This window comes from Cricetulus griseus, chromosome 4, assembly GCF_003668045.3.
Source record: "Cricetulus griseus strain 17A/GY chromosome 4, alternate assembly CriGri-PICRH-1.0, whole genome shotgun sequence".
NCBI lineage: Eukaryota > Metazoa > Chordata > Mammalia > Rodentia > Cricetidae > Cricetulus > Cricetulus griseus.
This window is the reverse complement of record NC_048597.1, coordinates 151,037,333-151,049,492: the sequence shown is the minus strand read 5'-3', so window position 1 is coordinate 151,049,492 and position 12,160 is coordinate 151,037,333.

The window sequence follows — 12,160 nt, the reverse complement described above, 5'->3', positions numbered from 1 at the left end:
AGGTTGTCACTGAATTTCACCCCCCATACACACACCCAGGATGAACACCAGAATGCAGTTGCTAGAGTGGACAGAGAAGAGAAGGTGTTCCCTCCATGAACCTGTGCTGTGTGAGGCTGAGGATTGGGACTGGGCCATTAGCAGTCTACTGGGTCAGGGAGGTCTTAAGATTTTACATCCAGAGATCAAGGAGCTGCAAGTGAATACAGTGTGGAATCTCAACAATGACAAATTTGTACCTTGTATCGGCAAGACGAGTAATCTTCACAAAATCATGCTAGTACAACATCTCGCCAAAGATTACATCTATTCCTGGAAAAACACATGAAACAGTTGCTTAGGTGCCTGAAGGATGCCCCCTTGGAGTCCCTGTCCATCTTTCTGCAAGTTCTCAGAGTTGGATATCTTTGCCTAGTAGAGTGACTGTCAGCTTAAACATCTGCTCTTAAATGGTTTGCATTCCATGCCTCTCAAATTTCTTAAGAGTGTTGGACACTCCACAGGCCCTGAAATTAAAAGATTGTAGATAGAGGACTCTGACCTCGGGGTCTATCTTCCTGCCCTGAGCCAATGCTCCCAGCTTACCATCATCAGTCTCTATGATAATGACCTCTCCACCGAGGTCCACACTGCCAACCTAAGCCAACTGACCAAGGAGATATGCCCCATTCCTAAGGTCTAGAATCACTCTGGTTATAAGAATGTAGAGGAATTTCCTGATATTGTGCTGAGCTGAAGAACACAATCACTACAAGGCAGTTCAAGGCACTCTACTTTGGTAAGAATGCCTGCCATGGCTGTGGTAAGCATTGTGTCTATGAACTGGAGACCATACTTTGATTGCTTACTATATATGTCTCTGCATTCATTCCTTAGTATGAAGTAGGGACAGGCCCATCATCCACAGGACCCCAGAACACATGGTTTTTGGACATTGCTCAGTGTGACCGAACCGCTGGAAGCTAGGGGTTCAGACAGCAACTTCACTTCAATGATTCCTTTCCTTTTTAGTTACATGAAAACAATTTTACGTACTAATCCCAGTTCCATCTCCCTCCTGTTTCCCACTCCTCTCCCCATATCCCCATCCCACCCCACATCCACTGCTCAGAGAGGGCGAGGCCTCCCAGGGTGGATCAAAGTCTCATTTGAGGCAGGACTTGGCCTTTTCCCACCTGTATCTAGGCTGAGCAAGATTTCCCCTCCATAGGGAATGGGCTCCAAAAAGCCAATTCATGTAATAGGCATAAAATACTGGTCCCACTCCCAGCAGCCCCATAGACTGCCCAAGCTCCCCAATTGACACCCATGTTCAGGGGCCTAGTTTGGTCTTATGCAGGTTCCCCACCTGTCAGTGACTCATTCAAGAGGAAAAATTTTAACTTAGGTCTAGGACAATAGCTTAGTATTGAGGCCTTGGGTTTAATATCCAGAAAATTGAACCAGAACCAGAAAACATAAGTTATGGCAATTTGAGTCAACTTCTCCATGGACTCAAAAGTCACATGTCCTTGGACACACTGCTTCTCCAAGGTTCATCTTTTAAACATGGCCCCTCAAAGGAGCCACATTCCCAAAAACCTATAGCTCAGAATCTAAAGGCATAAGTTTTCTAGTTCACAAGCTCATGGAACACACACACACACACACACACACACACACACACACACACACACACACACACACAAAACTTTGTAGAGTTGTGTGGACTTCTGAGACTTTCGTTGATCCACAAGGCAGAAGAGGTCATCTTGTTAGGAAGAGTATTGGCCTACAAAGAAGTCCAGTCCAGTCAGTTCTTCAGCAGACTTTAAGCCTCTGGAATCAAGTGCTGGCTTGCTATTGATCCAAGGAACAAAGAGCTGGGATTTTTCTTAGGTCTCTCTGGAATCTAGAGGGAGGACTGTTGTGTGATACACAGTCCTCCCAAATCCCTCTGTGGAAAAACCTATCTAAGTCATTAGGAAGGTGAAGACTTCCTCCGTTTTCTCCTCTTCATTGTTTCACACTCTGAAACACAGACACTATAGGGCTGCTAGGCTGTGCATGCCAAACATTGGCTGCCGACAGCTTTGTGTTCTTTCGAGAACCTGAGCCTGAAGGCTGGCAATGTAGGGGGCCAAGAATAGTGCATGAAATTGGGCGTGTCAATGAAGGATGCCACACAATTGGACCAAGTGACATGCCTGAAAGACAGCTAAATATCAATAGGAAGGGGGCTAGACTAATCTCCCATTTGCACTAGTGATAAACTGTGCAACTGCACCACTGTCCAGCACCTGCACCACTGTGTTCTGAGAGTATCTATCCAGTCCACCGTTGGCTGTATAGCAGTTTTAGAAAAGGGGAGGAATTTTAGGTCTTTTTGAAGGACCAGCCATCATCATGGTGTTAATTCCTATGCTGAAAATTTCCTCAGAAAATGTAAACATTTACTCCTATCATATTGAACCACAGTGACCAAGCAAAGTTAGGAGCAAGTCTGTCGCCAGACTATGTAGTCAGCTCATGTTCTTACAAAAACAGTCACATCATCCGGAAGGCTCACTTCAGAGTCAATAACTATTTTCCATCTATGCAGCCATGGGAATAACCAAAGAGTGACTCAATCTTATGTATTCTTGCCCTCCCAAGGCTACATGAAGCTCTGACAGAAGTGCATAGAATTGGTCGGATACACAGTAGAGCGAGTGGGTTGGGGAACTCAGGTGAGGGTATATTGGCCCTTCATCCTGTATGGGTCATCATAAGGCCCCATACTGAGGATCTTAGAGTTGGTCATGGCTGCCATGGTTAAGATGGCAATGGCTAAATATGCCAAGAGACAATTCATCCACACACCACTTGGTGAGATCATGGATATGAGGGGCCCACTGTGCATTTCTTCCATGGGGATTATTTCAGCACATGAGCTGAGCCTAGACTAAAACCTCACATTATACCCAGGCAGCCCTTTCCACCCTCCTCAGATGCACCTGCTCCAATTATGGCAGTTATGCCAGCTGTAGGTCTATTTGACCTAATCTAGAGTCAGAAGGTATCTGCAGAAGATCAGGTTGCAGGCAAATGTGTAGGACATTTTCAAAGTTGGTCAATGGGTGAACCCATCCCCCATTGTAGACAGCCAACCCTCAAGTCCTGACTTGTAAGCCAATAAAGCAGCACCCATCTTCAGCTGGCCTCTTCAACTCCTGCCTCCAGGTTTCTGCCCTGTTTTGAGTTCCTGGCCTGACTTCCTTTGAACTATGAAGTGGAAGCCAAATAATCCTGTTCTACATAAGTTTTATCATGGTGCTGCATCACAGCAAAGTAGCTCTAACTAAGACAGGAGTTGGTACCAGGATAATGGGGCATTACTGTGACTGATGTAACCATATTTTGGAGAGGATTGTGTAAGAACTTTGGAACTTTGCCCTAGAAAAGGCATTGCATGTTCAAAGCTCGGTGAGCTCTTCTGTGGGAGCCTGGATTGCTCTCAACATATCTTCCCAGACAATGGAGGCATTGTTTATGAATTTCTAGAGGTAAGTTTGAGAGTCACTTATAAGGACCATCTGCTCTTTTAAATTAAAAAGCCTGTGCTTTTGGTTAGCTGGGACTAAGGAATCAAGCCATGATTAGCAAGAGACCAAGACTACTGAAGCAAAACCTTGACTTTTATGAGGACAATTGACATCCATCAGCTGGAACCAATTAGTGGTGATTAGGAAGAGACCTCAATTCAGCTGACATTTTGTAGAAGGCTTTCCTCAGAGTCAGCACAGAAATGGTGTTTCAGAAGCAGTCAAGGTGGTTTCTCTTCACACTGGCAGCCAACTTGGTAGTATAAGTCACCCATGAGATACTTGGCTCTGAAGGTATGAAGGGGGTCAGGCAGAGAAGCTGAAGCTTAGCATTATTAAGAGACCAGGATAAGCCAATTAAAGATACAATCTCAGTAGCAGGTTCAAGCCCATGAGAGAAGGGCTTATGGAGAGTAGAGGCTTAGGCACCAGGAAGAGAGCCCAGGAGAGGCTATTAGTGAAAGTGCTGCCCAGTTGCTCAACAGAAACCCCAGCATTTGAGATACCAGTACCATGGAATGACCACCAAGAATAGCAGCAGTGGATTGTGTAATGGTGGAGTGGAGCCTACTCAAGCTTAAGACAAGCTGGGTGTGCTGCAGAGGGTGGAGTAAGATAAGTGCCCCAAACCCATTGGTGGAGCCCAGAAGATCTTTGAATGGATCCCAGGTATTGGACATTGAGCAATTCAGACTGTTGGAGTTTGGTTTGGATCAGATTGAGACTTCGTTCAAGAGGAAACAACTGGGGCACAAAGTATTAATTTCATTTGTAGAAGCCCATAGTTGAGAGACTAAGGCTTAAGAGATACAAAATTTTGAAGTGTTTGAATTTGTAAACTCATTTAAGCATTTTAAATGTTTTATGTTATGGGGTATGTCCAAGACCACATATTAAATAAGACTGCAGCTTATAGTGATGTGTGTCAAGTCGACAAGTGCTAGTTTTTATGTCATCTTGGCACAAGCTACAGAGGAGGAAGCCTCAATTGAAAAGATGGTCTCCATAGATCTGGCAGGCCTATAGACATTTTCTTAGTGATCAATGGGAGAGGGAACTCAGCCTGTTGTGGGTAGCACCATCCCTGGGCTGGTAGTCCTGGCTTCTGTAAGTGAAAGACCCGCTCGAAATGCCCCTGAGCCCCCTGCCCCGAAGCTGCCGGGGCCTCCCAAGCCTTCAACCCGCGCCCCCGGCCCGCCCCGCCTGGCACCGCGCCTCGGGGCTGGGGCCGAGCAACGAGCACCAGGTGGGCAGGCCCGAGAACGAGCACCAGGTAGGCTGGCCGAGCAACGAGCACCAGGTGGGCCAGCACGAGGGCGAGCACCAAGTGAGCCGGCCTGGAGCCCTGCCCCTGAGCCCCGCCCGATGAGAAACACTCCGTCCCAAGGTCTCCGCCCCCAAGGTCAGCCATCTGGACGCGGAGGGAGGGGGAATTGAGTCTGTTGTACCAGACACCAGACCTTGAGAATATGCTGATCTGGAATGGCTCTGTGTCTCATTTGAACCATCCAATAGAAATGATTCTGTATTTCGCCTCATTTGAAAGACTCTATGTTTCACCTCATTTGAATAACTCTGTACTTTGCCTCATTTGAATAACCCTGTATAGCGCCTCATATACATTGACCAATGGGAATAGCTCTGTATAATGCCTCATTAGAATTATCCAATAGAATCCCTGCTCCTAGCTTGCGCCTTTTTCCCTATATAAGGACCCCTTTCCCTTGGCTCGGCACGCTTAGCCACACAGAAGCTAAGTCGCCCGGGTACCCGTATCTCCAATAAAGCCTCTTGCGGTTTTGCATCCAAGTTCGTGGTCTCGCTGATTCCTGGGTGGGGGTCTCCCTCTACGAAAGTACCTCTTCGGGGGTCTTTCATAAGAAGCAGGCTGACCAAGCCAAGTAGAGCAATCCAGTAAACAACCTCTAACCAGGATCCTGCCTTATTTGTGTTATAGTCTTTCATAATGAGTGATGTAGAAGCATGAGCCAAATAAAACCCTTTCTTCCAACTTGCTATGATGAAACACTGACCAATTGCAATAGTAACCCAACCCTAGGCAAGCTAGCAGTCAAAGTTAGTGCTCAGAAGGTTATTTACACCAGGAGGTCCTACCTGGCTGCTAAATCACCACTGCCAAGGCTTAAAGACTTGTCTGAGGACAAAAGGCATTTACTTCAGCTTAGGATATCAGAACATGACTTCCAGAAGAGCACCTCAAGTTGTATTTGGGTCTCACTACCCCCAACCCACTATCTGTAGTCATTGACATTTGCAGGCAGAAAAAAGTCTCCCAGAATCCAAAGGAGAAGCCCACGTGCCAGGTAGAGTTGCAAAATAGGACAAGGTGACACAGAACACTTCTCACCCAGCAGAAATATTTCACAGGAGGCAGAGGCCAGCTATGTTAGCTTAAAAATGCAGCTATAAAGGAGACAAGACAAAACCACAGAGCTAGATGAAAATGTTCGCGGTCTTCAGAGAAAAGGGACACAAGGGATTGGAGAGTAGGAGTCCTTACATCAACCGTCATTGATCACAGGGATGGAGAGATTATTGCAAAGCATCATGGGAAGTCAGTAATATGCTCCAGGCTCAAATATGTCACAACCATGTGTCTGAGAGTAGTGTCTCTAGACCATCTTCAAATGGCTGAAAAAAAACAAAACAAAACAAAACAAAACAAAAAAACAAAAACAGCATCAGAGCTTAGATAGAACCCCAAATGCCAGAGGCCAGGAATGCCCCTGTTGAGAGGGCACTTCCTTTCTAGCTTACTCTCAACTCCCTTCTTCCCCACACCCAAGTACAAAAGGACTGAATTGGAATTTGGCATGGTGCTGTGTTGGTCCCTAAAAACTGAAAGAAATGATTCTGAGAGAAGGCATATGCCTTGTCCAGTTTTTAATGTCAGAAGAATTCCATCTAATGAAGAGTCTCGAACAATGAACTGATGGGATGCTGGATGCCAAAAAATTTAACTTGTCTCCCTACAGCAGTTCCTAGGGTCTTTTTAATGCTAGGGCTCCACTGGACTCAAGTCGGTTCTGTTCCTATCTTGTGCAAGTAAATTGATTAATCTCTACTGGCAAGGAGGATACTTCAACTAATACATTCTCATTTGGCTTCATGGGAACTTCTGAAGTTTCTCGTATGGTTATCAGACTTCCCTTGAAGGTGCCGAAGGGATCCTGGATCCCACATCTTACTTTTCAACTTACCACTGTATTTGCACAGTGTATGAAGTGTTTCCACACTGTAGGTGTATTTCAATATAGAACTGAGACTCTAAAGCCAAAGTTACCCTTGACAAGATGCTTCATGGATGGTGTCTGGGCTGTCTCTGCAGAGAGCAGGATATTTCATCGAAAACTGCCACATGATACTGATGGGACACATCGGAAAAACTGTAGTTAGCCCATGTTACACTCATGGTGTGTAACGTCACATGGTGATGTTAATGACATTGCCTTTAAGGGTATAGACCAGATGGGTCACTGTTCAACATACTTATAAGTTCCAAGTAGATAGATTAAGTTTTATTCTGGGAGGGAACCTTAGAGATGTCCTTTTATGATCCTATCTTTTGGCAGAGGAAGAATCTGGGACTACAAAGAAGGGGTAAACGAAGTTGGCATTTGTATGGCAGTTCTATTCTGAATCTGTGCTCTGAGTGGCACAGCCTCTGTTGGCACTGCACAGCAGAAAGATTCCAGCCAGCTTAAGTGTGAGTTGTGATTCTGCTTCTTACTATCCTTGTGGTTTCGGCATGTGTTTTCACATCCTTGAGTCTGTTTCTGCATCTGTAAAATGGGCATTAAAACAATGTTCTCAACAGAAAGGATTCCTAGATTCTGGTGTAAACAGCAATCTGTGATTAACAGGACTAATGGTAATGGCAGGCCAGACCCAGCCCAGGAACCTTACTCTCTTTCAGGTGATCTGAGAGAGAATTCTCACTTTCCAGAGAGCCTCCAGTGCTGGAACTCTTCACCTGTTCTTTAGCCATACAGACTCAGAATAGAGACAACACCGGACATACTTGGAATTTTTGTGATGTGCAGGAAGCAAAAGAATTATTTTCATTGAAACACGAGTCTGTGAAAGGTGTCTAGGAAACAGCTGCAAAGTGCATCCTAATATAGATTCCTCCTGGCCTTGCTGGCTGGCCGTCTGCCTGACCAGCACCACCAGGAAGCTCAGCTTTTTTCTCCACAGTTTAAGGAGGATTTCCTGGGCTCTGCATGAATGTGTCTACCTGGGTGGGAGGCACAGTGAGGAAGGGCAGTCAGTGGCCTTTGAACTGGGAGATGTTACCTCAGTGACTGAAGCCACATGTTGGGATCAGCTTAAGGTTCATCTAAACGTCTTTCTCAGTGGACTCTGGCTCCTGCTTGTACTGTCTGCACTGGGGAGTCCCTTTGACACCCTCAGTGAGTGTTGAATCCCAAATCCATGTCAGAATAAACGATACGTCATTTCCTTGGTAAATCCATCCCAGACCTTTCTTTTGCTGATCATGTACTCATACCCATCCCACTTCAGTCCATACACTTGGCTCTGGCTTGGGGAAGTCTGGGCTGGATGGTTCTCTTCTTCTTCTTCTTCTTCTTCTTCTTCTTCTTCTTCTTCTTCTTCTTCTTCTTCTTCTTCTTCTTCTTCTTCTTCTTCTTCTTCTTCTTCCTTCTTCTTCTTCTTCTTCTTCTTCTTCTTCTTCTTCTTCTTCTTCTTCTTCTTCTTCTTCTTCTTCTTCTTCTTCTTCTTCTTCTTCTTCTTCTTCTTCTTCTTCTTCTTCTTCTTCTTCTTCTTCTTCTTCTTCTTCTTCTTCTTCTTCTTCTTCTTCTTCTTCTTCTTCTTCTTCTTCTTCTTCTTCTTCTTCTTCTTCTTCTTCTTCTTCTTCTTCTTCTTCTTCTTCTTCTTCTTCTTCTTCTTCTTCTTCTTCTTCTTCTTCTTCTTCTTCTTCTTCTTCTTCTTCTTCTTCTTCTTCTTCTTCTTCTTCTTCTTCTTCTTCTTCTTCTTCTTCTTCTTCTTCTTCTTCTTCTTCTTCTTCTTCTTCTTCTTCTTCTTCTTCTTCTTCTTCTTCTTCTTCTTCTTCTTCTTCTTCTTCTTCTTCTTCTTCTTCTTCTTCTTCCTTCTTTTTCTTCTTCTTCTTCTTCTTCTTCTTCTTCTTTCTCCTCCTCCTCCTCCTCCTCCTCCTCCTCCTCTTCCTCCTCTTCTTCTTCTTCTTCTTCTTCTTCTTCTTCTTCTTCTTCTTCTTCTTCTTCTTCTTCTTCTTCAATTAAAAACAAATTGTGTGTATGTGAACGTGGGTTTATATGTCACAATCTGCATTGGAGGTCAGAGGACAGCTTTTGGGAGTCTATTCTGTATACTCCAGACTATCTGGCCTTTGAACTTCTGGGAGAGTCTCATGTTTCTGCCTCTTATCTCACAGTAGGAGTGCTAAGATTATACATATGAGCTATTGCATCCAACCTTTTGTGGGTTCTGAGGATGGAACTCAGGTCATTATGCTTGCATGACAGGTGGTTTTATCCATTGAGCCATCTAACTGGTTCTGGGTCATCACTCCCTAAAATATTAATTAATCATTTATTTATGTACAGGTGCTTGTGGTGACCCACAGTGTGTATATAGGTCAGAAGACAACCTACAGGAATTTTTTCTTTCATTCCTCCGTATGCTTCCAGGGATGGAACTCAGATGGCCACGCTTGGCAACAAGCACCTTTATCTGCTGAGCTAAGGCAGCCCTGTCTTCTTTGCCTTCAGTGAATAACACATTCCCTGTTGTGTGTGTCAACTTCCTTCACTATAACAAAATTCATAAAGAGAAAAAGAAGACTGGATAGTCAGAAGGTGGAGGCCGAAGAATTGAGAGGTTGAGGTCAGCTTGGACTACATAATAAGACCTTGTCTCCTCCTCCCACAACAAAAGAGAAAGGGAGAAGGGGGAGAAAGAAGGAGGGACAGAGGAGGGGGGCTTACAATATTGAGTCTATTGATTGCTGCTGTTGATTTGGGCCTTGGTGAGGCAGCACATCGTGATGGCAGCACATGGCAGAATAAAATTGCTCCTTTCATTATCAAAAAGCAAAGGAGAAAATGATGAGAGGTTCTTTTGTGGGTACCTCCCATGATATGGGCTTGTACCTAGGGGCTGCCCCCTATCACTTCCCAGTAGTACACAGGGTGAAGGCTACACCTTTCACACTTGGGCTTTGGGGACTTTTTGGAGTCAACTGAAGCACCAGGGATCTGCTCTTGATCTTAGCTAAAAGGCAGAGGAATCGATGCACCTGGGATCTGATTTAGAAGTTGTGCTGATGACTAAACACTTGAGATGAAGTAAAGATAGGGCTGTAGACTCTGGTAGCCAGAGGTCACAACTCTGCTAGTCTCTGTGTGGTCCAACTTTTACTTCATTTTTGGCTTATGTAGTGTTTGTGCTATTAGGCCCAATGCGATTGATTTTGTTTTCATGTCTGTTTATTCCCTCGTGGAATCCTGTGGCATGGGATGTACTTTCTCAACTTGATAGATGGGGAAGCAGTTTTTTGTTGCAAGACTTGTGCATATCATACAGGCCATTGAGAGGGCCTGTAGTTCTCTTTGCTGCTCTTTAGCAGACAGCTCCTTCCTAGCCTCGAGGGGGAAACATTTGGCAAGAATGTTTTGGTGGTGACATCTACACTGTTTTGTGGCATGTCCTCAGTGCTGTGCCTGGCTTAACAGGAGGCTCGAGGAAGGCTTGAAAGGCTTGGATGGATTGGCAAGCCTTTTTAGAATGCCCGGCTTCCTGCTTCTCCCTAGCAACCTGCACATGCTGAGCTCATGATGGATATGTGACATTGGTGGCTGAATTTACATGTCACCTGGTGGCTTTTCACACTCCCCCTCACGCCTCTCTGGCGACTAGGATAGGACAGATGGCCACAGACACAGTATTCTCAGCTCTGTACCCTCTTTGCAAATCACAGTTGAGGGAAAGTTAAGTTTTTGCAACAACACAGTTTTGGTAATTTTATGATTTCATGCTGCTGGTAAGTTGCTTAACACTTTGGATAGATCACACCTCAGCAGTGTTCATTTGGGAACAGCTTAATTTCACTGTAGGTAGCTGTGGTTCCCACCCACCAAGCCTCCTACCCCTTAATAAATTGACACTGATAAGGTTTAACTCCCTGAGCCAGGCAATTTTTGGGTCCAGAATTATATTAATCATTTTTTTCTCATTAACACCTTTGAATTCCTTCTCCCTTGATTGTAGACATCTGCTTTTAAAATGTTAGAGGTGGAAATACTCATAATGGTTCGGCTTCCTTCCCTTGTATGGGTTTGAAGAGATTGAGGCCAGAGAGACTGAGTACTTAGTTGGTATGGGCCTGGTGAAGACCTGAAATGAGATCCAGGGCTCCTGGTTTCTCTGAGAGCAGGGCTCTTGGTTTTTGTTCTGGCCCACTGCCTGCCCTTCACTTCTGTCTTAAGATAGGGAAAGCTCTATGATCTATTTAGTTAAAAGTGAATAAAGGCAGATCTTTGTTCATTATTAGAGGCCCCAGTCCTGAGTGAATTAATTTCCTTTTATTTTCTCTTGATATCTTAAAAGTTTGTTTTGGTGCTTTGTCATTGTTTTAAAATTTTTAATTATTGTTTATTATTATTGACAGAGTCTCACTGCCTTGAGCTTATTATGCCAATCCTGCTTCAACTCCCTGAGTGTTTAAAACACAGATGTGTGAGCTACCATGCCCAGATCTAGACTTTTTTTCCTCCTGAGACAGGGTTTCTCTGTGTAACAGCCCTAGCTGTTCTGTAACTACCTCTGTCGACCAGGCTGGCCTCAAACTCACAGAGATCCGCCTGCCTCTGCCTCCCGAGTGCTGGTATTAAAGGAGTGTGTCACCATCACCCAGCAAGACTTTTTGATTAAAAAACATCCTCTTAACATATTTGTTGGGACACAGTTTTATAATCCCAGATCTCAGGAAGCTGAGGCAGGGGGTTGAGAGTTCCAGAACAGTCTGGGCTACATAGCAAGACCCTGTAAAACAAAACATTGCCTTAAGTAATTATGTTGCTTAGAATGTTTTTCTCACCTCTTATTCATATTTTCTCATGGTAGGGCCTGAAAGAGTTAATGGTCCTTTCAGAATAACCAGGCATCTCCCAGGAAGTAGCAGAAAGGCAGGATGTGACAAACCAGTGGGTAAATGAAGCCCTTCTCCTTTGGAAGAAAAGGAAGTGGGAGAAGTGAAGAGGAGGAGCTCAGAGGGCAGGCCTTGTCATCTCTGCTCTAAGAATGTGCTTCTTGGAAGCCAAGCAGACCCTGTAAAATTTTGATCCAAAGTGACCAAGGTCCTGAAAATGCAAGTTGTGATGATTTTGGAGTTATCTATTTTACCCACAGCTAGTATCTCTGTTTTGTAATCTCAATCATTGCATTCTCTCCTCACTATTGGCCTGTCTTTTAATTGCTTCTGACCATCTACATTTAGAATTTAAGAAGTTAGATGAGGTCCAGCTTCTGCAAAATCACCCCTCCAATGCATTTACCTATGTATTCATTCAGAACACACCCCTACCTATTCTCTGTGC